General features: G+C 35.3%; 1 protein-coding gene across 3 annotated transcripts in view; it reads left to right on the top strand.

The window, feature by feature from the left end:
• The first annotated feature begins 18600 nt into the window (after window positions 1-18600).
• LOC143180522 (uncharacterized) overlaps window positions 18601-25880 on the top strand; it is a 125987-nt gene continuing 118707 nt past the window's right edge. For 2 of the 3 annotated variants that reach the window (XR_013002143.1, XR_013002140.1), the window contains exon 1: window positions 18601-18946. The gene's annotated coding sequence lies outside the window, so the exon portion shown is untranslated. The remainder of the gene's footprint in view (window positions 18947-25880) is intronic. The other variant, XR_013002141.1, reaches the window with a different exon arrangement.

Genomic DNA, 25880 nt, shown 5'->3' with positions numbered 1-25880 from the left:
TTCTCCCGTCGCTCGCGCGCAGCCAGCTATCGACACCGCCACTAACGCAATGCCAATTCACGGCTGCTTTCCATTCCCCTCTAGATTCTGTTCTTTAGAGTGATATCACGTATCGGTTCCTTACTTGGACGGATCGAAAATTCGGGAATTTTTAGTTTGAATGTTTTGGTACGATAGAGACCAGTTATGGACTGTTACATTACAAGAGGATATACTTATTATTCCTTACCGGAACTTAGAATAAAAAAAATTACAGGAAAGTCGCTTTTTTATTATTACTAGTTCTGATAATATATAATTATCTGAATAATTGAGGAACATTGCTGTTTTTTCTGAGCACTAGATGTGTGTAAATTTTTATTTCGATAATTGAATGATTAATGATGTTTCTTTAAAAAAATAACTTTCGCGTAAAATTGTGTTTTTTAATCTGCAGATATTTTCTCTGGGCCTGGGAAATAAAGATTTTAAGAATAATTATAAGAATTATTGACTGAAGAAATTTAGAAAATAATGACCATATTTGGAGAACAAAAAGGAGCATTTATTAAATTTATCTTGTTTTGAACAATTTCTTGTACCTTACTATTTTTTTAAAGGTTTATGAAAACAATGTATTTAATTTATTTAGCACTATAAAGAAGGCCGTGCAAAGTACACGTATTAATTCTGGTATTTCGTATTAGACCTTATAAGGTTGAGTTGAATTTTTATTTTTAATTTCTTCTCTACGAAAATAGTATTAAATACACCGTAATTTGGACTATTTTGAACGATATTACATAAAAAATTCAGTTGGAAAATTTGAAATTTTTGTATCTTCTTTAGTGAGAAGACCCTGGAAATCTAAGTTTACTATATTCACTAGTGAATAATGTTTCCGGCATTTGTTTTCATGATTTCGTGGTTTTCAAATATTCCGAGTTTATGAATCGACTATAAACCTATTGATGCTCAAAGAACTGATAAAATGCATGCACCCAAGCCAATAAATTTCTGTAGAATAGTAAACTCAATTATTAAATTCTAGTACCTATTATCCTCAAGAATCAGGAAGCAATGGCGAAATAAACATAAAACAATGTCCGAACAAATATAGGTATACATATTTAGTAGTGGGAAACATAAAAGATTTGTAAATCAGCTGATTTAGCAAACAAAAGCAGCTCTTGAGAAATCAGAGCAGTAAGAGTACAAAGCAGTGCTATCCAAGCTTCACTCGCGAATAAAATGGTTTTCTCCACTTTGCCTTTACTACTATGCATATGAACTCCAGGTCATAAAATATGTAAAGTGGAAAACACTAGTTTAAAGTTGAGCAACTGTGTGGCATTTTATCTTTGAATTTAAAGAAATGAAAAGCATAGGAATTATCTTTTAGCGTTTTTGTTGTACCAATGAATAGAATGCAACAACTGGATCTTGATTATAACTTAAGTCATGTATTATGCTTTCAAAAAGATTCAGAAATTTGTTATAATAAAATAGGTATTAAATTTTGAATTGTGCATAAAATGGATCACAAAGCTTTTTCAAATACTGAAAATTTTACTATTTGTATTTACGATTATTCTTCGACGGTTCATATTTGATTGAGATTTAGGACACTCTAGTGTATCTAACATGAAGGTCGAATATAGTCCATCCTGGGTCATATGGGGCTCCTAGGTGCTCATCGACTATCATGTGCTTCTAGCAAAAAGGTTAAAGCTCTGGTTCTCAAACCTGAGGGCGCGCCCCTTTATGAGGTCATGATGTCATAATAAGTGGAAGGAGAGGAGGGGGACAGGAGATAGAAAGATGCCAGAAAAAGGGGAGCTTTCATAAATCATAATTTGTTCTTACAAGAATAGCACAACCGCACTGAAACTACAGTTAACTTATCTCATAACTGCTTTAATGTAATTTACAACCCAATAAAAACTAAAAACAAGTTTAGACCAAAATGTACATATAGCTTCATTAGTATATACTGGGAGTTTTTAATTTTAGATCGTCTCATAAGTAATATACGTGTACATTTCTGTATCTTAAAAAAATGAGGATGTAGTGTTTATTTACGCATATAAGATTTTCAGTTTTCTGAAACCTCTAAAATCTAGAAAAACATTTATAGTTTGCACAATGCCAATGATTTTTGACAGCATAGAAAATTTCTATAGGTACATGCAATGATCATTTTTTTGTTTCTCATGACTCGTCAGATTTTCCTTTATTTTCTGAATTTCAGCAGATAAGCTAAAGTTCTTTCTGTACATTAATTATTTGTAATATATATATTGCTGTGAAGTAATTTTTCTTAGCATCCCCATCTTACCCTCTTCTCCCTCACTTATAAATATCAGTTACCTGGGCATCTTGATTACTAGTTTCTAAATCTACTAATTTTTTAGTCTCGATCTCAATTTCAACTTAACCTGGCACTAAAGGCTACAAAAGAGACTACCATGGTCGAAAGTTTGAGAACCATTGACCCGAGGTAAAGGGAAGGTGATCGCCGGTCGATTTGACACGTGCAGCGCTGGCATAGACGAAATATATGACAATAGCAGCGATAAAAAGGATACACTCGACCGAACTCTGTAGCAAGATACAAGTACAACCGCATGAATAAATGAGGAGACAGTGAGAGGGGGAGAGCGAGGCTCGGTAGTTACGAGGTGTGCACGTTATTTCTGAACAATTTACATACATCTGCCAGCTGGTTCGCGGCAAACTGTCGCAATGCGCCGCGCCGGTCAATTCACCGTGCTCTCCTGCCACGAGACGACCATCAAATAATGACAGTCCGCAAACACGGTCATGCTAAACTATTTTGCGCGGCTAGCTAGCTTTCGTTAATTATAAATCGGCTATCGTCGCGCCTCGTGTTTTTTTCTGCTTTCCCATCGGCCTGTACCATACAGTTGAAAGCAGATGAGTTTTATTTTGACTCTGAAGGGAACCACAAAACGAGGAGAATGTTTTTCGATTCTGTCGTAGTAAATATTTTCACAGATTTCAGCAGATTGGTATTAGGGCAAGGGTACTTGATATCGCCTACTGAAATCTAACTGGTTATCAGTTGAAGGATAATTGATGGTTTTCTGTTTAACTAGGCGTCAATGAATAGTAGCTGCAGGTTGCAACGTTATAATTTGCGCTGGCATTGCCCTCGTAGAAAAATAGATATCTAATTTAGGGACGGGAAAATGACTAGGGCAAATCTAGGAATCATACTAAGTAATTAATGGACAATTAGGATGAGAATTGCTGGATATGATTTTACATTTCACAAAGAGTACGCTTTCGTTAATATTGTGGAGACAACAAACAGTTTTTGATCTTTAAAAAATTCGAATTCTGGACTGGCTAGTAAGAAAGAGAGAAAAAAGATGTAAGAATTCGAATTTGAATATCTCTGGAACATTTTAGGGAGACCTTGTAGTAAATCAATTCTTACACGATTTTTTTTAGTATGTATTCATCATATAGGAAAAGTATTCTCGCTGACCAAAGAGGGTCCTCCTTTTCCACAACAAATTCATATGTATAATTTCTTTCTAATTTTGCAACTATGGTTCACAATCAGAGTACTAAGGAATCCTACTACACTTTACTTTGACACTTTCAATTTTCTTGAAATCGTTTCCTGTCGTTTCCTCGAACCCAGGCGCAGAATTTTAGGCACACAAAATGTAATACTCGAAGAAAGTGCAATAAAAAAATCAATCTCCTGCTTCCTCCAAATGAGATCATCCCCTTAAAATTTATCAGCGTCTACCAGTGCTTGTTCGCGAAAGTTCCCCAAGTTCCTCAAGCAAAACTTCCACGAGAAGAAACCCTGATCGTTTACTCATCGCGTGTCTTCTCCACGCTCATCCCTCGTCCGTTCCTCGAAAAAGATCCTCCTTTGGGCGCATCCACGCCAATTGAAGACGCAGGTATTGTTTTCTACTTTGCCAACAACGTTGCATCATGCTACGTTTTATACTCATCGAGAGGGTTTGCCTCGGCGAAGGGAGGTGGGAACCGAGGGCCAGAGGTAGCAATGGAGGAAATGGTGAAAGGGGGGGGGGGCAGGGGAGGGGGAGGCACAGAGAAGGTCTAAGTTAGAAAGCAAAGAACGAGCGGAAGAGTTTTCTTCTTTTGATGCGCCTACTTAGCGTGCAGGTCCGTGTGCCGTGTCGTGCGCGTGGAAAGAGTACCCTCGAAACTGGCCGTAACGACCGGTAACCCCATCCTAAACGAAGCCTTAAAGAGGGAAGGGCAGGGTAACCGTGTAACAAGAGGCTGTGCAAAGGGGTTGAAGAGTCGCGAAACCATGAAGGGGAAACACGGTCGACGTCCACGAGTACGATGTGACGTGGCTGTATTGTAACTGGAGAGTTTCCTTGCACTCGTCATCCGTCGCTCTGCTCTCTCCATACTTGCGCGTAAAACTGTTCTCTCTGCGTTTCGTCCTGCCTCCTCCTCCTCCCTCGTTTCCCTTTCTCGCCCTTCCATCCGTCAGGCAACGCTCTAGCCCTCATTCTCCCTTTGCCACCGCGGACTTTTTCCTCCCTGTCCTTTCCTTGTCATCCTAGTCCAGACGAATCGAAAACGCTTCGAGTGAAAAGAACCGCTCGTCAAAGAGAGGGCAAAAGGTAGAGAGAGACGGACAGAGGGACGCGTTTCTTTGTGGGTGACGCTTAAGCTTCGCGAAGAGATTACATCTTCGAAAACTACCTCGAGGACGAAGCGGAGGAAGCGGACGAACGAGGGGAATTGTGTCGTTCCGGTTAATCCAGGTGATTCCGGTTGTCTGGTCGCGTAATACGATTTTAAAAACATTGCCGCCAGTTGCGGCGCTTACGGTGAGGGATGAGCGCGAGTGGCCGCCATTGGCGTAACCGTAGTGGCCTTTCGAGTGTTTCTGCTTTGGTTACGTAAACGCGATTCTGGTGACCGGGTGCTCCCGATTGGAGGGCTAGTCAGGAATTAGGGAATGTTTGCGAATACGGATTTTTTTCTGTGGAAAGCGTGAAGTGCCACGCTTTGAAATTTCCCGTATACACCTAGGTCTCCTTTTACATGGTGTATGTATGCGTACCAAATAAAAAAAAAAGTCGCGTACAAATTAGTTTACTAGTTTGTTGTTTTATAATTTGTCAATCAATTTTTACATGATTTTTCCGTGTACTGTACAAATCTATCGTGTGAAAAGAGACTCAAGTGTACACTATTGGCATATGTATACTACTTCCATACACATATTACTTAAAAGGTTTCGAAAAAGTTGAACATGAAGTAATACATAGTACTTGAATATTACTTAAATCTGTAAAATAGTAATTAAAAACAATTTTCGTCACTTTCTGATACGATAAACAAGCTTGAAATCAATAGTTATTGATTTTAAAGCTTAGTAGTAGGTTTAAATTAAATGTGTGATTTATTAGCATTTTTTTCACGGCTAAATGTTATTGTTTAAACTAATCAAGGTAATTTTTCTAGATACAACTGTTTTTTTAAAAGTCTTTTAAAAATCTTTAAAAGATTTTTAATTGTTTCTGAATTAATTTTGTTCCAAGCTTGTTGCAAGCACCTCCATATGTCGTTACTATGTAACAAAATACCATCACTATTTTTGCCATTTATAGGCCTGATTTCGTCATTTCATTGCAGATAAATTAATTTATATATGAAAGCTAATTTTATCATATCGCGATACTTTATTACACACACCATAAAAATAGTACCAATAAAAAATAGTAAAATCTGTAAGTTCTTCTATTTAGGATTCAAATTATATTTTGTCAAAATAAATCAAGTGCATATAGTACCTTTATTTACGACTAGTTACGGTAGAAATATCACGTGGTACATTGACGCATGGAGTGGCGTTGGCGATATCGTCTACTGTAAATAGATAACAACGGATCGTAGTCCTGAGAGAGTCTGAGGAACTTATCCCCTAATATTTCTGCCATTTTGCTTGCCCTGGCATCTGAAACTTGTTTACTTTACCCTTTGATTTTCTATGTTACTGTAGCGAGTATAAATACAGGGTGTTTCATCCTGGTGTTTTAATGGATGTTTTAGTGCTATCACGAATATTTCAAATTTTTCCTAAATTGTACAAAAATCAGCAATATTTATATCGGTGTAACTTTCGTAAATTCGTATTTCTTTATCCACATTTTTTTTAAAAATATGAATGTTCACTTTTGTTCTTCCAACGAGACCATAACGTTTTCTAAATATTTTTTTATTAAATAGAGTTAGAAGAAATAAAGAAAATTGTACTTATTACGAAAACGATATGAATAACATATAAGAATATATGACATAACATAGAGAAATTTGATAGTAGTTATGTCCATTAATAATAACTCGAACTGAATATTCTTTATCATCCATACATACAGAGCAAGGCATTTGCTACAGAGACATTGAAAAATGTTTGCTTCATATAGCACTAAGGAAACAAAAGATTCACATTGCTAAGTATGTACCAATAAACTACTCCATCTCTCATAATGCTACGATTGTTTTCATATTCAGTCTTAGATTTTTCTATTTGTTTCTTTTCTGTGAGGTTACTTAGACCCTATAGTCTACGCTACTTCGATTGAAAATATGGAACGTTTAAAGCAGAAAATTTATGTTCTATATAAAAAAATGTATCGTGAGCGTCTTATAGTAGCAGCAAATGTAAATTTACTTAATTAATTTGAATTGTGTATAAAAAAATAGATTGCAATTCTACATTTATTTTAATCCAATATTCAAAGATATCGTGGCGTTGCACAATTTTCTTTGAACTTTTATATCAATACATTAGTTTCAATATGTCTTTTTAGCAATATTATTTTTCAGTTTTGGCATTTATTTTGCTATACATTTCTGGATTGGGTTATCGAAATTTCCTAAAATTTGGTATGATGGCTTCTGTATATGGGACATTGATGCTGTTAGTTTAAAAAAATTCGATTAAAGGCAGAGGATAGATGTGGATGTACAGGCAATATATCCCAAAGGGGGTTTAAATTACAAAAAATTCTATTCTATCAACTTTTGAGCGTATTATGGGATTTAGCTCAGAAATAAGCCATATATGCACAGTTTCCTTCAAATCCTGATTGGTGTTACTTTCAATGAACTACACAGGTCATAGTCCAAAGCTGTGAGTTTAGGGATGGGACAAGGGGATTAAATTCCTCAATAAGCAATTGTTAGAAAGTCGTTAGAGTAGAATGAAAACAGATTACCAGTAAATCCTCGGCTCGCCTCACCACCAAACTCTTGTCATTCGGTGAGTACATGTAGCAAAGCTTGTGTATCGATGGAATAAAATATTAAGAGGCAAGATTATTTCAACAAATACTCTAAACATTCATAGTACTCGAATAAATTTTATAAATGAATTCCAGATGTTTATTAGCTACCCTTCGTATCTATACTCGTGGTTTCGAGGTCCCCCACTTTCCAAATCCTCCCACTGGATAATTGAGTCGTAGTATCGCAGTTCTAGAGATACGCTGCAAAGCTGGAGCCGTGCTTTCCTTGAGAGAAATTCCTGGGTTTGAGTTGCTTCCTTTCTGTTTCCATGGTGACTCATGTAGGGCGCACGCAAGCTTGCCAAGCTCATTCGCAACGGACGTAACAAACTTCGTTTTCGCCATCCCCCTTCCGTCTCCTGCTCCCTCCTTTGGCCTATTCTCCTGTCTTTGTCTACCTATCCATCTGTCTATTATCTGCTTACTCACCTATCTATCTACTCGCTGGTTCACGCGCTTGATTACTCGTTCCGCTCTCTTTCCTTGGACTACATTGCATTTCGTACATGACTCTTCCTCGTACCAATCTATTTCCCTAAATAGTTTTCTTGACGCGCTGCGTGTAGCGTCAGACACCGATGGCTCGCGATATTGGTTTTGTGCACAGTGGACTGCGTTTTTGTAGAGACACAGCACAAGGGGGAAAATTGTATAAGCGGATTAGAGGTACTAATTGAATCGGTGAGTTGAAGAACAGTACCAGTTCTGTGCATTTTACGTATCTGAACCCTAGAATGACTTAATATTGTTCGTGTGACTTAATATTTTTTGGTCTTCGGGTCTAGATACAGTTTTGAGGTCATGTATTTGAAAATGGCTAATTTTGGGATTGTACTGTTCCATCACCGATTCAATATTTATGTTACCTTAAATGCATTTGCTCAATGTAATGTAGATACTATTGGCTCTATGTAGTTTTTCTAGATTTGGAATTGATTAAACTAACTTGATTACGATTAATATTAGTAATGATATTATATTAATATTAATAATAGCATTATTAATGCTATTAGTGTCGATATTTCTTTAAAATAAATTATAAAATAAATTAGTATTTATATGTATTCTTATTTGTTAATAACTATCAGTAATAATATGCAAATAATCAGTAATATTTGCAATTTTCGCTTCGATTTGTATTTATCCATGACGTCTTTCACTTTTTTTCTTGTTTCTTCAAAATTCATGATTTAAAATTTTCAAATATCGTTGTATTTGCATAATTTCCTCGATTCCCATTCTGCAAACATAATTAATGTGACGTGTGTACATTATACATGAGAACTAAACATCCAGCGAGGAAACACTGTGTACAACCTTCACTCATAATAGCAAGTTCATGCAATATCAGATGGTAGAATTTTTTCTCATTATAATCTCGTAACTGGTTACTATTAACAAGTTTACATATCGTAAGTTACACGTTCCTGATGTTAATTAATACGTTGATGACTCCTGCTCATCTTGTCAGAAGCTAAACTAACAAGTAGAGAATATGGACATTGATTGCAAGAGATAATAGAACCCCTAGCCTTGTAACGAATCACACTCATCATACGATTTACGAACCAAATATTGATACAGATGTTAGAACAAATGAAGATAGAAAACTGGTAATATCTTCGCGTAGCTAATGGTAGCTAATTTAAAATAAATTTAAGTTCAAATTAATTACTAAATTAACTTCAATGCGTGTGATTTAAGAAAGCTTCTTAAGACAAGGGCTTTAGCAATAGCAACCTTATAACGAGTACATATTATACATATCTGAAATCAATTAATACATTAACAACTTGTGTTTATCTTGCCAAAAATATATCCAACAGAAACTCAAACATTAATCTCAAGAAACGATACAAGTCTGCGATATAATGAGGAATTCGTACCGAATAAATACTGTAGTATTATACAACCATTTGACTGGAGTCTATCAGGTCGAAGCGAAGAGGATTGGGAAAGGTAAGGGTGGATGCAACGTTAATCAGCTTAATTGAGTGGGGGTTCGATGGGTTCGGTTTGCATGGTGAAGGTTGCGCGTTTTTTACCTTGAACGTCAGCAGAGCTGGAGTATGAGTATCGAGCGGGGTAAATCGGAGGGTGGTGAAAAGCTCGAGAACGGGGAGAGAGAAGTAAGCACGGGGTCGTCTAGACTCTCGGTCGAAAGGAGTACGCGAAGAGGTCCGTAGGTCGCGTTGAATCGACTCGACTTGAATCAGGTTGGATTGCGTGCGAGTCGGTCGGGTCGAGTCGGGTCGAGTCAGGTTGAGTCGCGCCGGCTCGGTCGATACTCGCCACGCGTCTTCAAGGCGAGCTGTTGACTGCTGTGTCATCAGTACAGGTGACAATTTCTCTTGGACAAGTATTCAGACTTATATTATCATTAATAGTAGAGTGTCTTTGTTGAGCAACATCTATTGAGGTATATGGATAGTTTTGAAAGGTAGTTCAGAATTGTATGGGTATGTAGTATTCTGTAAAATAAAAGAAATGAGCGAAGTTTAATTAACATGGATCTGTGAATCAATTATTTCAGGCTAACCAGTTTTTTTCAATTTTAATAATGCGGTAGAACCTCGATTAACCGGGTCTTATTTCTTTTTATTGTTAGTTTTTTTTTCTATTTAGGATTAAATCTATTTCATGTACTAACAATTAAACTACAATAGAACATCGACTAAAAGTTGCTGTATGTTTTAATAAGAGGCTATTGAAAATAATTATATTAACCATAAGAAGGGAACTTCAAGTTTGAATCTTATGTTAAACCAATTGATCCAGATCCTAGTGTATTCGTATGATAATATTATCTGTTCGTATCTGCTTATTGCTTAGAGTCTCATATGATTAGAATGAAAAATCAGGAATTTTGAGGAGCATGAAGATTTGATATGATAATGATAAGAGGTATGCTAAAATGAAAATAATTTCTTTAAATTAATAATAAAATGATCGAATGATTTCAACTCATTTGTAATAATTCCATTAATAAAATGGAGCATCGCTATTTACTCTGAAGGTAGATACATTCATCGATATGTATTAAAATATTAACTTTATGAATATTTCTTTATGTATTCAGTTCAGCTAGTATTTAATGTCTATAATTTTTCAAAACTTATTTTAAAAGAAATTAATTCCATTATCGAAATATAGCATCGATTTCTTCAGTTTATTGAGGAACTTTTTCTTTTTGTGTTGCTGTTATTATATAGCTATATGTTTACAAACAATATGAACATAGAACGTAGTAAGCAGAATGTAGATAGGATTTCTAAAAAATCTCAAATACCATTACGAGTAAAATTATAAACAGTGTGGTATACCTCTTTAAAAAAAGTTAGTGAGTTATCCTTGCGTTCCTCACAACTTTTACGCATTTTAGTCGAGTACAAAGAGGATTACACAACAAATAAAACCTGAAACGTGGGAATTCTTTTTCAAGAGCGAAACCTTTTGAGAATGAAATTCTTAAAAACACGTTTTTACTGACAACTTTTCAATTTTTTTCATTTTTTACACAGTGTAAGATGAAAGTTTCTTCTGTTTTCCTCATTGTTTCTTAACAGGTACATGAATACTGCATTCTTTATGTTTTGAATATTTTTAGATTCTTTTCTAACACAATCATGACCATTACCTTTTTCGATAGCAATTTTAATTTTCAGAGGAATGTGAAGAAGCTTTAATTATCATCAAAAGAATAATTCTACAATAAGGGTTAAAAAATTGAGTTGTCCTTTCCCTTTTTGCACATACGGTGCAAAGCTAAAACTGTAGTAATAGTATAGCAGATAAATAATTTTTCATTTGCAACTACAATCGTCTATTAAAAAAACATTAGAAATTTAAATTTACAAAGTTATAAAGTCGTCAGGATATTGAAAAATCTGCTTGGTAAAAAATCCCAGTGCATGTCTGACATTGCCCTTCACTGTTTAATCGCGGATGAAAATACCATCAGCGAATGTTTCGACTCCACGAGGTCCTTTGTAGGGAGACAGGAGTACGCTGCATCGCAGGGGGTAAATTTTGTTGACGTATCAGGATTGCAGTCACGTATGAGGTCTCGAAGAACTCGAGAAGGGAAAAGAGAAGGGTCGAAAGGAGACAGGAGCGGGCTGAAAGCAGACGATCGAGCACGAGGTTTCGCGATTAGGACTTAGCGTCCCTTTGTCGTGGGGTGCCACTAGCTTTCTTTTTTGACGTAATAATTTGCTTTCATGTGCCCCCTAACCCTCTGTAGCACAGCGTCGCGTCGTCGCGTCGCGTCATCTAGCTCGAATTTTACGTGCTCATATTCCTATCGATCGAGTTTTATTATTACGATTATTGAACGGAGAATAAAAGGTTGAAATCATTTGGGTTCTGTAAACACATTCTGAAAATTCTACTATCATGTTTATGTTTTCATGAAAAACACTTTTTGTGGATAAGCATTAATACAGAACTAAAGCACTAAATGAGTTATTCGATAAATTAATTGTTACATTCATAGAAAAAAATGTTACATTCATTTTTATATTTTTACCTTAAAAATTAATTATGTGGAATACCGTGATGTACATTTTTTCCAATTTTTTTTTCGTTTCTAGTTTTTGCTGTTAATACTCGTATAGTTTTCATATTTTCAGAATTTAATAACTTTGAATGACTCCTTTAAATGTTGGTATTGTGTAACAATGAACAAACATTTATCATGAAATTCTTCTATAAATACATAGATTTATTAGATAATTGAAAAAATTAAATGAATCTAATTTTAATCAATTTATTCTTGAAGAAATTACTGTGTTTATTAGTTTATTTTGTAAACGTTTAAGAAGAATAAAAATATTTCTTAAATGTATCAATAATTAAATATTAACTGAAAAAATGTTACATTATCAAGTATGTATAAATTTATAATACCAACCATAGATATCAATAATATACTAAAATTTACAAAAATTTGTCCCGAGTAACAAATAATTAATTATCAAACTTTATATGTATATTATAAATTTGTAATATTTTATAAAATGTAGTAACAAATTAGAGATGTAAAGAATTACAGTTATAAACCTAAAATTTAATATTAGACAAGTTGATTAACTTCTGAACCTTTTGAAAAAACTTACAATTATGTACAAGAATATAATTAATATTTAAAAATATAGCCACGGTGTACACAACTATTCAAACGAAATTGAATGGTACCTACTTACTTAGAAATTGTGTGGAGAATGCTTTTCGAGTTAAAAGATTAATTATGCTTTCTAAAATATAATTTCGCAGTAAAATATACAATATCAATACCTTTTATAGCACTAAAATTTTGAATTTATCATATTGCACATGTTTTTCAGGGGAAGCAAAAACTATTTACGAGTTTAGAAGAAAATTATTTATTAAATACATAATACTGACATTAAGAGGAATTTATTTCATGAAAGTTATCTTACTTAAATATTAGTCTAAAAAATGATTATATATTACTTGCATTACATGGTTTTCTTTATTAAATCTTCATCATTAATTCTTTATTAAATATTCATTATTATTTAAATAATTTGTAATTTTCATTTGAAAAGTTCTTTGAATAAATTCTATAATTTTAATCTTTAACTAGTTAACTTTTTATCATGCATAGAAATGCATTTACCAAACCGATCTATGGCTGCAATTAAAAAATCACGTTTTGTAAGTAGTGTCACTTTTGAAGTACATGTGTGATATGACTAATAACAATACCTGTCACTCGTCCATACTGCAATTTATTTTTCATAAGCAAAAGCATTCAATTGTACCCAATTAAGCCATCTTTTTGTAAGGTAGCAATTGAAGATAAAGTTCGATTGACAGAACCAAACGCTAACAATATCCCACATTGAATTTGCGTCTGAAATAACGCGTGTAACCTTGTCAATCATGGTTTCTTAAAAAAGATGGTTATCGATTTCGCCATTGCGAAAAGTCATCGCCCTGCAAAAGAGCATTTCGCTAGATATCACGGAAGCATGACTGGTCTGGTGCGTAGGTCGTCGGAGGAAACGTTGATCTGTGACCAGCCCGTATGATAGTCTACGCGCGATTAATTGCTCCATGACCAACGATGGCTGGGATTCCATGACAGAGAAATATCACCGACACGAATTCAAACAAAAAAGCTCACTTTTACTTCTTTCTTAACGAACTTGGGGAGGCTCGGAGTGTTCGATCACGTTGCCAAAGTGACTTTGAGACGTAGATAAAGTGTTCGTTTTATGGTAAATCTCGGTGGCGGCATGAAGTCGTGAGGGAGGAATAGAATCGTAATTTGGACACGTGTCGACTTTCAGTGGGGGAGAACCACAGTGGTCTCTGACGTTTAAAAAATTCGTAAATTGACTGCGGTTTCTACTATGGCAGCGCATGAACACAATTGTTATTTATTTATACCGAGGAGAAAGTGGAACAGGAGAGCAATGAATGTTTAAAGGGCATTTATTCTTCGCGGAAAACTGTTGAATACAATTGCCATTGATCGTCTAGTACTCTAGTGTAATGGATATTTTTGTTCAAACGATTTCCTACAGTCTTAAATCTTTTATTTTATCCATCGAGGTCCACTATTTTTATGCGAGAATTCAAATCGATTGAAGTACTTCGTTACTGTTATATTTGGCAAAGAGATAACTTGTGAGCTAACAACAGTAGTAAATGCCAGTTATGTTGTCCAGGTAGACTTCTTAGTGGGAATTTATTTACACAATAAATAACAAACTAATAATATGTAACTAATTTAAGTAAAACGTCATGAAATCTATACATTTAAAATGAATGAACAAATATGACCACAACAATTTTCCAAGATGAGAAATGAAAACTTCATAAAATGATGAGTATTTACTGCTTTCCATAATTATACATGTAGGTTCCTATATTAATTGATAATTGAAATTATCTAAGGTTTGTCATTATTTCTTGGTTTTCCTAATATCTTGATGTAAATTTCTGACGTGTCTAAGAATCTGAGATTATGTGATATATAAGAATCAAAAATATTTCAATTTTAAATGTGTACAAATCGGTTTTCTCTGAGCACTCTGTACATAGAAAACGAATACAATTAAATTATATTTATGTAATTAAATTTCTTTTAAGTTAAGCATATGTCGAGACATTAAATAGTTGATCGGGAAGGTAAACGAATATTTAATCAAGTAGGTAAATATCATCGAGAATCATCAATTGCTATTGTATTTACGTACACAGTTGACTTTGCATATAGGACAATGGTTATTGTTTCGAACACCTGCTACAACCTTACAACATAAATAACACTAAATATTATTTCAGTAACATGCATCTTTTCAAATATAAATATATCTTCTTTTTTATCTATATCTTTCCAAATACAAATATTTATTCTTTTCATTTTACACATATGTTTCTCTAATCCGCTTTTACAGTTGACATGTAGCCCATATTTCACGTTTTTTTCACATGTCATCTCTATAACAAATGGTAACAGAAATTATTTCAACTAACAACATTATGACAGCCAACGTGTTAAAACTATTTTTCCAAAAATAACAAAACGTCGTTATAACTGATCAATTCCTCCACTTTAAATGAATGTAGTGTCTTCAAAAGCCACTCGAGCAGGCTGATGACCCCCTTCCCATTCCATCAGAGAAAATACAATCACTGATATAATTACCATTTAACGAGCAGTTCATGTAGAAGAAATCGATTTATTCTCGATCAGCTCGGTCGGTTAGACTAACTGGAGGGATGATTTTTTATTCGAATCGAGACGGAGGATCGGTATCGGGAACGCCTGAGCCCACTTAAATCGCGTACGTACTAAGTATAAGTACCAGTCTCTGACTCATTCCTGGCCGTGACGGTTTTATTCTCTTTTGATCTCGCGTTTCGATGATTCATATCGGTTACGTGGATCGAAAACACATCCTGTTTCGTATTCATCTGACTTAATTGCAGCTTATGGATCAGGAAGCGCGAATGGACGACGTGAAGCCTCGATGTAGGCGAGTCGGGCAGGTACATATACACACGCGTACGTTCGTAATATGGGCTAGAGGGATTTGTCTATTTATTCAGTTATACGAGATCATATATTGATTTCATGCGCGTGGATGTGAATTAGCTGATAAGAGTTGGAGCTGGCTCATTGTCAGTGAAAGTCGGGAAGACAACAATGATTCTTCAAAAATTCTTGTTATTGCGACATGTAGGTACCTTGGCGTAATAAATTGATAAGTGAGGAATGGAGAACGTAATTTCTGTAGATGTGAGACGAAAAGGCATAATTTGCAAACTTTTATTTTCGAAATACTGACGTTGAAAGTTTTGAATTTTATTTTTATATTATGGGCTTGTATTTTGTTATATTCTTACTTTTTTAAGGTCAATGTTCTTGTCAAAAATAAAATTTCCACTTTTTAGACTTAATTAAGATAGATGTACTTTAAACAGTGTACAGTAAATGGTGATTATTTAGGTATGTTATGTAACTAAATCTCTAAGGTGAAACTAAACCTCTAGATCGGTGGGACTTTGTAATGAAAATGGTGTAAAATTATGTATATAATTTTACTTATATTATTATTATATATTAAACATTAAAGTCTTAATATAAACATTAATAATACATAATACAAACATTAGTATTAATTTATAATCTTCACTTTTTTCTGTCGAAACAAAATTTATGACATATGATTTTATTTGAAACTTCTTTTTCTCTCCATAAGTAGAATGCTATGTATATTGTATATGTATAATTTTATGATATCCAATTTAGAAATGTTCAACTACTATCTACTTAGAGATTTACTTTCACTCTTGGAAACAACGACCATCACTTTTAACCCAGTCTGTACAGGACGCGAAATTTAACATTTATTTTGCGTCTTTTAAAGTTCTGGCTCTTAATTGATTTACAACCATGACTATTAAATCTCATATGATAACACGACAATCTGACGACAAAATGTAAACGTTTGTATTGAATCATCTTTACTAGTAGATGAGTCATCTAATTAATATTGTAGGTAAGTCTCTTCAGTTTTTCAAGAAAAGAATTTCTATATAATACTTTGTACGAAATTAATAAAGAAGTATGTGTATAATATGTATATCAGACTTACATATCTTTTTAATGTGTGCATACAAAGTGTTCGAGGACAGGTGTCAGTAATTTTAAAGGATGATTCTACATGCTGAAATAACACGAAAATGAAGACAGATAAAATAAGCGTGAAATGTGTCTGACTTGTCACTTATTCTACTGACTTCACTGTATCTGTCCCAATGCGCGTCGACAGTAGAATATGTCCAAAGTCAGACACATTTTACACGTATCTTAGATGCTTTCTCAACAATTAATAACTCGAAAACAAAGCCCCAAACACAATTTCGTCTATCTTCATTTTCGCCATAAATTAGCATGCAGAATTACCCCTTAAAATTTCTGACATCCGTTATTGAACACCCTATTTTATATATTATATATTATTTTGATATCTTATGACGTATCTGATTAAAATTGCATCCCAATTTACCAAACTTTATTCTAACAAAGTATTATTACACATATAAATCATTCGAAGTTCTCTCTTTAAAACTTTGGACTCATGCCATTCGTCAATTACAAAGTCCGTATACGAGATGAGTAATTAGGTGTCCTAATTGTGTAACTCGAAGGTTAAGAGGTCGTCTAACTTCGAGCAGACTGTTTTGTCAGTTAACCTACCGACTCGTTTCGCGTTCTGCTTTACAACTATTCCGCTTGAAATCGTCGAGCTCTTTACCGTTTTCTTCGTCCACAACAGATCCTTCCAAGCGTCCGCTATTGCGTCGAGATAAACCGTTTCGTTTCTTCGTAGAGAGATACAAAAATATAGTGCTGCGCCATCTCAGATGCATCACCAGTCTAACCAATTGTATTTGATCGTATTTGAAATATGTAGCGTTTTGGTATGGTATTTGATGAATAAATGTATCTAGATATAATTAAAGTAACGCTCAAAAATTGGTTATTATTATTCATAGGTACATTTCTATGTTTATTGAAAAAAGTATTGTTTAAGAAATAGATACGATAATACACATAGTGGAATGTTTTTAAGCTGCGTTTATGTTACACGCGAAACAAAATATTTTTATATTTAGAAACAATATTTTACAAACGATATATCTAATACTCATTATTAGATATCTTTTAAGGATTGTTTCACATACATCTTTTGATAGAAACATGAAAATAAAAATATAAACGATGATACAATAGAGGAGGTAATTCTTCTATATAAACTCGTTGTTATCTATTTCATTTCTTGAAGGTATTCTCTTGACTTTTTTCTCCTGTTTTTAATAAGATAAAGACTAGTAATACATCAATTGTTCTCAGAATGTCTTTTACTCTTTATAAACTCGAGTCGCTGATTAATATCGCGTCACAGGTTTATTGCGACTAAATGTTGAACTCCATAAAAAACAACTAATTTCACAGTGAACTAAAACTGAAACAGAACTTCGATAAGACAACGTAATCAGATTTACAGAAAAGGCTCCTACTAGTGCTGCACGAGATTCCAAGAGTAATCTTGGTACTGTATTGTCTTATCTCGATAAAATCAAAACCTAACGAAAACTACATAAAATCCTCCACCTAACTAGCGATCTCAAAAGGATCGAATAAACTAAAAGCAATGAATACCGCGTAGGAAAAAATAATATCGAAGGGCGCCTGCATCGAAGAAGCTTCAATTTCAATAGCATCTACACATGCACGCAAAGAAAGAATCTCGAAAGAGCGATGAGTAAGAAATCCACGGGATAAACAGTTTTTCTCGTCCTCCGTGCACAGGTTCGCATCATTATTATCCCAGCCTCGAATCTGATTGAACAACGAGACCATTAATTATCCCTGGAAACTGCTTCACGGTCGTTCAAAACGTCGCGCAGCAGTAAGGTTTCCTTTCAACGATCCCATCGATCCCAAGTGCACCGGTCTCACCCCTGAAAATACGACAGAAGCAGGGAAAAAAAAAAGGAAACAGTGGCAGAAACACGAAAGAAGAGGCCTACGTTCCACCACGTTCGAATTGAGCGTCACTGGTCCCGTACAAACGGCGTCGAGAGTAGCAGCGCCTCCCCTCGGCTCGCCGTGGCCTCGCTCGGCGCCCCTCGGCTCCCGTCGCCGCGAAGAAATCGCCGTCGAGTGGCGCGACGCTACGCGACGCGACGCAACGCGATGGGACGCCGCGCGTCGGCTCGCGCTGCCAGTCACTCACGGAGTTTACTCGCGGAGGTGTCCTCAGCTGACGCGCGCCTCTGCGACACGATTGCGCGATCGCGATCGCTATTCGTGCACCGACCATCGAGGATCGGCACGGTGTCAACTGCACGCGTTTGAACGAGCCGCATCCCCGAGCATGACGAAAACTGTTTGGAAACTGTATCGATCCGTCGTTTCGGTGAAGTGAGAAAGTACGAACGTGTGTTTGTGCAGAAAGTTGTGCAGCGTCGCCGCCACTGTCGCCGTCGCGTCGTCCCGCGCCGCTCGGTGATTTGTTTTGACATGTGTGCGTTCTGCCATATTGGATTATCGCATCGTGTTCTAAGGGCTGTCCAGGCGCGAGACTCTCGTTGAAAAGGTGTGCCATGTTTACTTCTCATCCTGACGCGTTCGCACCTATTTAGACGGGGGCAGGAATGCTGTCGCGAGCTCGTCGCGTCGGGAACGAGCCGCGACGCGACGAGTCGACGGGGCACGCTTTGCTTTGTGCAACAAAACACCAGCCGCTCGATAATCGTGTAAAGATTTCGAAAGGATGTCGGGAAATGGCTGTCGCGTTCTATTCGAACTTGGGGAATGATGTATTTACTCGTTATAGGCTCGTCGTTGTTTTCGCTTTTTTTTTTTTTTTTTTTTAATTTTTGGAATTCGGGGAACTCGAATTAATTGCTACTGTAACGTAAGTTGAGTTTTAGTATTTTGTATTCGTTATAGACTCGTTGCTGCTAATTGTGAGACTATATCGAGTGGCGACTGTAGGTTCACTCGAAATAGTAGTACTACCTAATCTTTAGGGAGACAAAAATGAATGATGTATGTAGATACTGAATGAGTTTCTAAAAGTTTCTATTCTCTATAAGCTTTTTTCTGGTAATGAGTCGTGAGATTATAATGACTGAAGCCTGTGACTACCGATCAGTAGCACATCCTGACATTCAACGAAAGCAAAACTGAATTATTGATACATGAATCGACCTCGAGAACATTTATATTCGCTACAAGTTCATTGCTAGTAAACACTGTGGTTACAAATTAATCTGTTTCAGAATCTAGTATTTAAGGAAACAAAGTGAATTACTGAAATATTGAATTAATCCTGGGTAGACGATTCCAACGTTCTATAAATTCCTTCCTAGGAATTGCGAGATTATACCGAGTAAAGGCTGTAGTACTAAGAAATCGGTAGAGGAATTGCCACGTATTTCCTCTGTCATTTCGACGTACACTAAGAATTCGCCCACGCGGATCCATCACCGAAAGAAGTCTATCATACTCGAGTATTATACATTCAGCTAGGACACTACGTAGATCGGTGTCAAGGTTCGTGGACTCTGTTTGCCTAATAATTTCACGCCTCCGCGATTCGACCGAAGGAAAACGACGATCAGACGTAACGCGCCAATGACGCATCCGTGTTTCTCCAAGTTAAAACTGCGAGGATCCGTCGACTGTTTTCCTTCATCTTGTCTCGATGATGGTTCGCGATTTCCGCGACCGCCGTTAGAGATCGTGACCCTAGTGAGTCTACTGACCCATGCTGAAGCGTTTCTTACTCTTAAGCTGCGAATGCTCGAATAACTCTGAAGCCAAGTTCAATTTTTTATCTTACATATCGTATCTCCATTCATATTGTACATTTTAATTTCACGAAAGTTTGAGAACTGTCTGGGGTTGATAGAACTGCGCGTGGAGGGGAGAGAAGGGTGACTGAGGGCAACGGGTGCGAGGAAGGGGGCAGTGGGTGGTGAGGTGAGCAAAAGGGAAGAGGGGTTAAGAGCAGGGGGGAGGGATAGAAAAGGTAGCGTTGGCGAAGAGGTAGCGAGGAGCGAGAAAGGAAAGTTTGTTCGACTGGCTCATCGTCGCGATCGTTGTCAGCTGTCACTTATAGATGCAATTCCCTTTTAGCCTATACGCTCGCTTACGTAATCCAATTACGTGCAGATCGCGCGTCTCCGACGTCTTATCGTAATCGCGGTGATTCACCTTTCATCTGTCCGAGACTACGATTGTGCCCTCTCGGCGTGGTTGTAAATTGGATTTGCATGCACGCAACCCGATACTTTCTTGAACCTTTGCTGTTGCGTCGCGTTGTAGCTTCTCTCGTTTTCTCGCCTTTCTCGTGAGTCTCTATCTCGTTCTCGTATTCGATTCTCTGTGGAGAGGCTGTTTATATTTAAGTCGAAAAGCAATCGCAGCATCAATGGTTCTGTAGAGGACAGAATCGAGTATTTATGTATTCGATATAGACTCGTCATTGTATCCTTTAGTACTTACTTGCTCAAGTTTATGCTGTTTATTTTTCCACGACATTGTTCCATTTTCTCTCATTTCACTTTCGAGTTCCGACAAGATAAACACCAGTTATCAATGTGCTTTATAATCTGTACTCGTCATAGTTTCGTAACTTGTTCCCAGTAATTAGCTAGTCATCAGTTTATAACATGAGACTGTAAGTGGTGTATCGATCTCAGAAATGAATATCTCAAACTTTACAGATTCGCGTTAGTACTTAACGAGTTGCGAGACTATAGCGGATGAACTTTGTGATTCTTAATGTTCTCGCATTTTGTTTTGCTTTCCTATTTGACGAGGATAGAATCAATTATTGGTGCATAAATCGAGTTTGAAACAGAGTCTCCCAGTTTATAGGAGCTCATAGTTAGTAACAAGTTATGAGACTATAGTGAGTATTCTATTTCCTCTTTATAAGTAACATGTATTCGCATATCATAAAACATGAATCAGTTATCAACATATACTTTAAGTTCATAAAGAAGTTACCAATTTTCTATAAGTACAACACTTTCTCAATTAAATCGCAAGTTTGTTTCAAGTAAATACATTAAAGTTATTCCTTGAGATTATTTTCGTTGCTTGTTTTACTTTCTTCCCCGACGAGGGAGTTTTGAATTGTGATCATCAAAATACGTTAAAAGATGTCTCATTTTATACAATCTCGCTTTCTGGTAATAAATCGCGAGACTATAACGAAAATAATTGTTTACCCAAGTGATATTCATACTTGAGAAGAGACTAGTAATTTTTTAACTGATCAACTGACTCCAAAAGACTATTAGCATGTACTTTTTATTCTCTACAAATTCTGTAGGTAACGTACTAAAACGCGAGTTTACAAGTAATTACTGTAAATAATGGTGTTATCAAATTGTGAGACTGTAGCCAATATAATTGTTTTTCATAAACGATATTCATCTTTGCCAAAAGACAAATAATTTTTTAACCGCTCAACTGACTACAAAAGACTAATATACGCGTACACTTCCTATTCTCCACAAATTCTGTAGTTAACGCACTGAAACGCCAGTTTCCATCGAGTAACTACTGTAAATATTAATTAATTGCTAGTTATTCATACTACTGTAAATATTAATTAATTGCTAGTTATTCATACACGAACCGCCTGTAGAGCCATATCTTTTCTACAAAAGCTCGTTACTGTTAACGAGTCGCGGGCCCATTCTACTTGCCATACCGTGTAAAGATGCAAGTGGTGAAATGCTCGTTCGCTTTTACACCGTCAGTCGCATTCGGGTTTCAACTGCGCAAACGTATGTTTTGCGTATGGATTTCCGTCGAGACGACACGCGATGCCACCGGACGCGACTGACAGTGCAGGAAAATCGAAAGTGGCGCGCGTGTGTGCGCGTTCCTTCGCTCCGTGATCGAGTAGCACGCGGAGCGTCGTCGCCCGTTCCTCGCGCGAAAAAACACAAGCATTGAACGTGACCCGATTCGCTCGGGCTATTCTTGGATGCAGCCGCGCTAGCGCGCTCGGACCCTGTATCCTTCTGTTTCGCAACGAGCATTACGCGCGCGTGCTTGTGCCTGAAACCGAACCAGGGGAATCTCCTTCTTGGGCCTGGCTTCGACGAGACCGCGATAGGGTCTCGTTAGCCCCCCCCTTTCGCTGTAAATACATGAAAGTTGGAGGTCGCGCGTTAAACGACCAAAGGTGTACTGCATGGTTAATAGGTAGAGTTGAAGGATTTCCGCTTAAGTGCTTTAATGCATTCAAGGATTCAAGGCATCACCGAAAGTTGAAGGGGTACTTGGTGGCGGAAATTAGCTTGTGTGAGAGGTTGCTCCATTTAATTTAATTTAGACATTCCTGTTGCTGTTTTAATGCTAGTTAATTTTAAGTGTTATGACGAAAGATTTAATGTTTTACGAAAAACGATTAAAATGTGCGTGAAATGTGTCTGACTTGGGACTTGTTCTACTGTCGACGCGCAGTAGATAGGTTAGATAAGGAAGTCAGTAGGATAAGTCTCCAGTCAGACCTGTCAGACACATTTCAAGCGTTTTCTCATCAATTAGTAACTCTGTGAGGAAGCTTTAAATATAATTTTGTTATTCTTTATTTTTGTTTTATTTTGACATGTAGATTCACTCCCTAAAATTTCTGACGTCTACTGTTGAATATCCTGTATAATATTAAGGAATCAGAAATGTGGATAACAAGTATTATGGTAAAATGAAATAAAAATCAATCCAAAAGGTAATATCAAACTATACAATTATATCGAATACTATGACAGATACGTACGGTGTAGAATAATAAAATAAAGGAAAGGAGGTCGATAGCTCTTGTTGACGTTAGGAACGATTCAAGACATGAAACAGAAGCTTTTAGTATACTTAGAGTACCCCGTTCGAAAGTTTTAAAACGCTTGCCTGATCACAACAGATATGTATCTAAAAAAAGTTATGAAACCATCCATAAATATCACTGAACGTTAAGCGTCTTTTTACATATCATATTATGGTATGCATCTATTCAGTAAATAATCTATTAAACATCTTACCAAAGATATTATATTCCTTTCATGTACCTACGTCGTACTTTTATTGCTACTTTTATCATTCTGAACATCCTGTCTATTAATTTTTATGGTATACCGTACACGTATTTATTATTTCTCAGAGTTTCTTACAATTTTTAAAAATTGTCTGAAAACAGCAGAATTAATTACATCGAAGACATGTTTCATAAACATTTAATAACGTCGTGGATTTAAATATTTGCAATGACATTTATAAAGAGAAGCTATTTAGTCTTGATAGTTTAATCTGCAAAGTCAAAATTCATTAGAAATACTAAAATAAATATTGAAATATATGTAAATAAATATAAATATTAAAAACGTATTTTTAAAAGTTGTCTGAAAATAGCAGAATGAACCACAGCGAAGATATGTCCAATAAACATTTAACAATGTCGTGGATTTAAATGTTTGCAATGACATTTATAAAGAGAAGCTATTGAGTCTTGATAGTTCAATCTGCAAAGTGAAAATTTATTGGAAATACATAGTAGGTATCGTAATTCTTTTCAGCGGGAGTGTACGTTTCCTTTTTTATATTTTTTACACTCATTTTGTTGTATAGGCACTTACAATTAGTTTGATTGTAACTGTAAAGAAAAAGGTTGTCTTGTAAAATAAGCGATCTAAGTAGTTCTGAACTTTCGTCCTCTACGTGATCCAATTTAGTTTTTGTCCCTTTGGGATAATTACACAGCGACTTTCTGAGTATAATCGATACCACAAGCACAAGGAAAGCTGTGGGGGATTACATGCTTCGCGATGGAGAAAATTGAGAGAATTTACTTGCTAGTTGCGAGAAATAATGAAAACGTTAAAGCTATCGGTAACCAATAGCAATGACGGGTATAATATTTCTGACTTATAATATTGATTTCTAATAGTAACGTATCGTTATGTGTATTAAATGTGCACATGCGTATCTGTGTGGTTACTGAGTACTAAATATACATCAATTCCTATATATTGCTAACGTATCGATTGTTTATGGGCTATTTGTTCTTCATAAGTTCATAAAAATTATATTTTTTTCTGAAATTACTACCATTTTTTCCATTCTATCTCTCAGAAGACACGAATAAACTGTTGACACATTAGTTATTTTCAAAAATGTAAATTTTACACTTTATAAGCTCATTGCTCGTAGCAAGTCACAAGATTATATCGAGGAATCCCAGTATAATGTTTTCTTTTTATAAATTCTTTCGAATTTCTCGTTTTTTGAAGTTATTTTATTTTTTCTTCTTCCCGTTTTTAATCGAATAAAAACGTACCAACATTGTATGTTTAGAATTCGGATAAATAATTTTTAAACAAGTATAACGTTATCACTATTATCAAATTTTTAAAATCATTGCAACTATGTCGCGGATAGAGTATACATTGATGATTTAATGCACAACAATGTCTATACTTTTTTTTACAGTTTCTGATATTTAAAGACTTTTTTTACATCTCTTCTCTTCTCTACTCTTCTCTTCTCTGTATTCTATTCCAATTATTATACAATAATAACAGCAAATTGAATTTAGTGCCTGTGGCAGAGCTGGAGGAATTGGCAATTTTAGTGGAACTGGTAAAAAATGAATGTACATATTAGTCAGTATTATTGAAATATTGTTTCACTTTACTCTGACGTAAATAAAATATTTACTTTTATGTTTCAAATAACGGCATGGATATCGAAGATAGCTGTTTTTTTTTGTTTCGTTTCATTTTGCATTTATTATTTTTCATTTCTCATACTTAAATATCGATAATAGAAAATAACAAATTGCACACAAAATATTACTTAAGGAAAAAGTGAAAAAATTATTGATTTTAACTTAAAGAAGTTGTGGATATTATATTTAATTTACAAATTAAAATTGTTTATGTACAAAGCACAAATTAATTTCTAAATGTATAATTTAAATAATGTTACGTAGTATAAATTAATTGATATCTGTACTATGCTATTGTAGTAATATTTGAATAGTATACTTTAGCAAAGTAGAATGTGTTTAAAATTCACGTATGTATTTTCCACAACATTTATTCAAATGACAATAAAATATCTATTTTTACATAGAATTCATGTAAGTTACTAACAAGATATGTACATAATTGATATATTCATTTAAAGAGCTGTCGAAAATTAATTCATATTTTTATTCAATTTCTATTTATTCAGGTATCAATAAAACATCTACTTTAAAATATGTAGTATAAATAATATATAATATTTATTTCCAAAATATCTACCTGAAATATTTATTTTTTAAAAATTTGTTAAAAAATATTTGATTAGCAATTGTGTATTTCAAATGCCAGCAATTGTGTAATTCAAATAGTAGTTCAGCTCTACTGGTCATAGGTCATTTTTCGTTCCATCCGAACTCTTCTGTCGCCTCTGCAAATATTCCAACGAATATTAGACACCCTGTGCACACGCTCTAAGAGATAAAT

This window comes from Calliopsis andreniformis, chromosome 6 (assembly GCF_051401765.1).
Source record: "Calliopsis andreniformis isolate RMS-2024a chromosome 6, iyCalAndr_principal, whole genome shotgun sequence".
NCBI classification, from domain to species: Eukaryota; Metazoa; Arthropoda; class Insecta; order Hymenoptera; family Andrenidae; genus Calliopsis; species Calliopsis andreniformis.
Note: the sequence above shows the minus strand (reverse complement) of the source record. Positions and strands in the feature narration are given on the sequence as shown.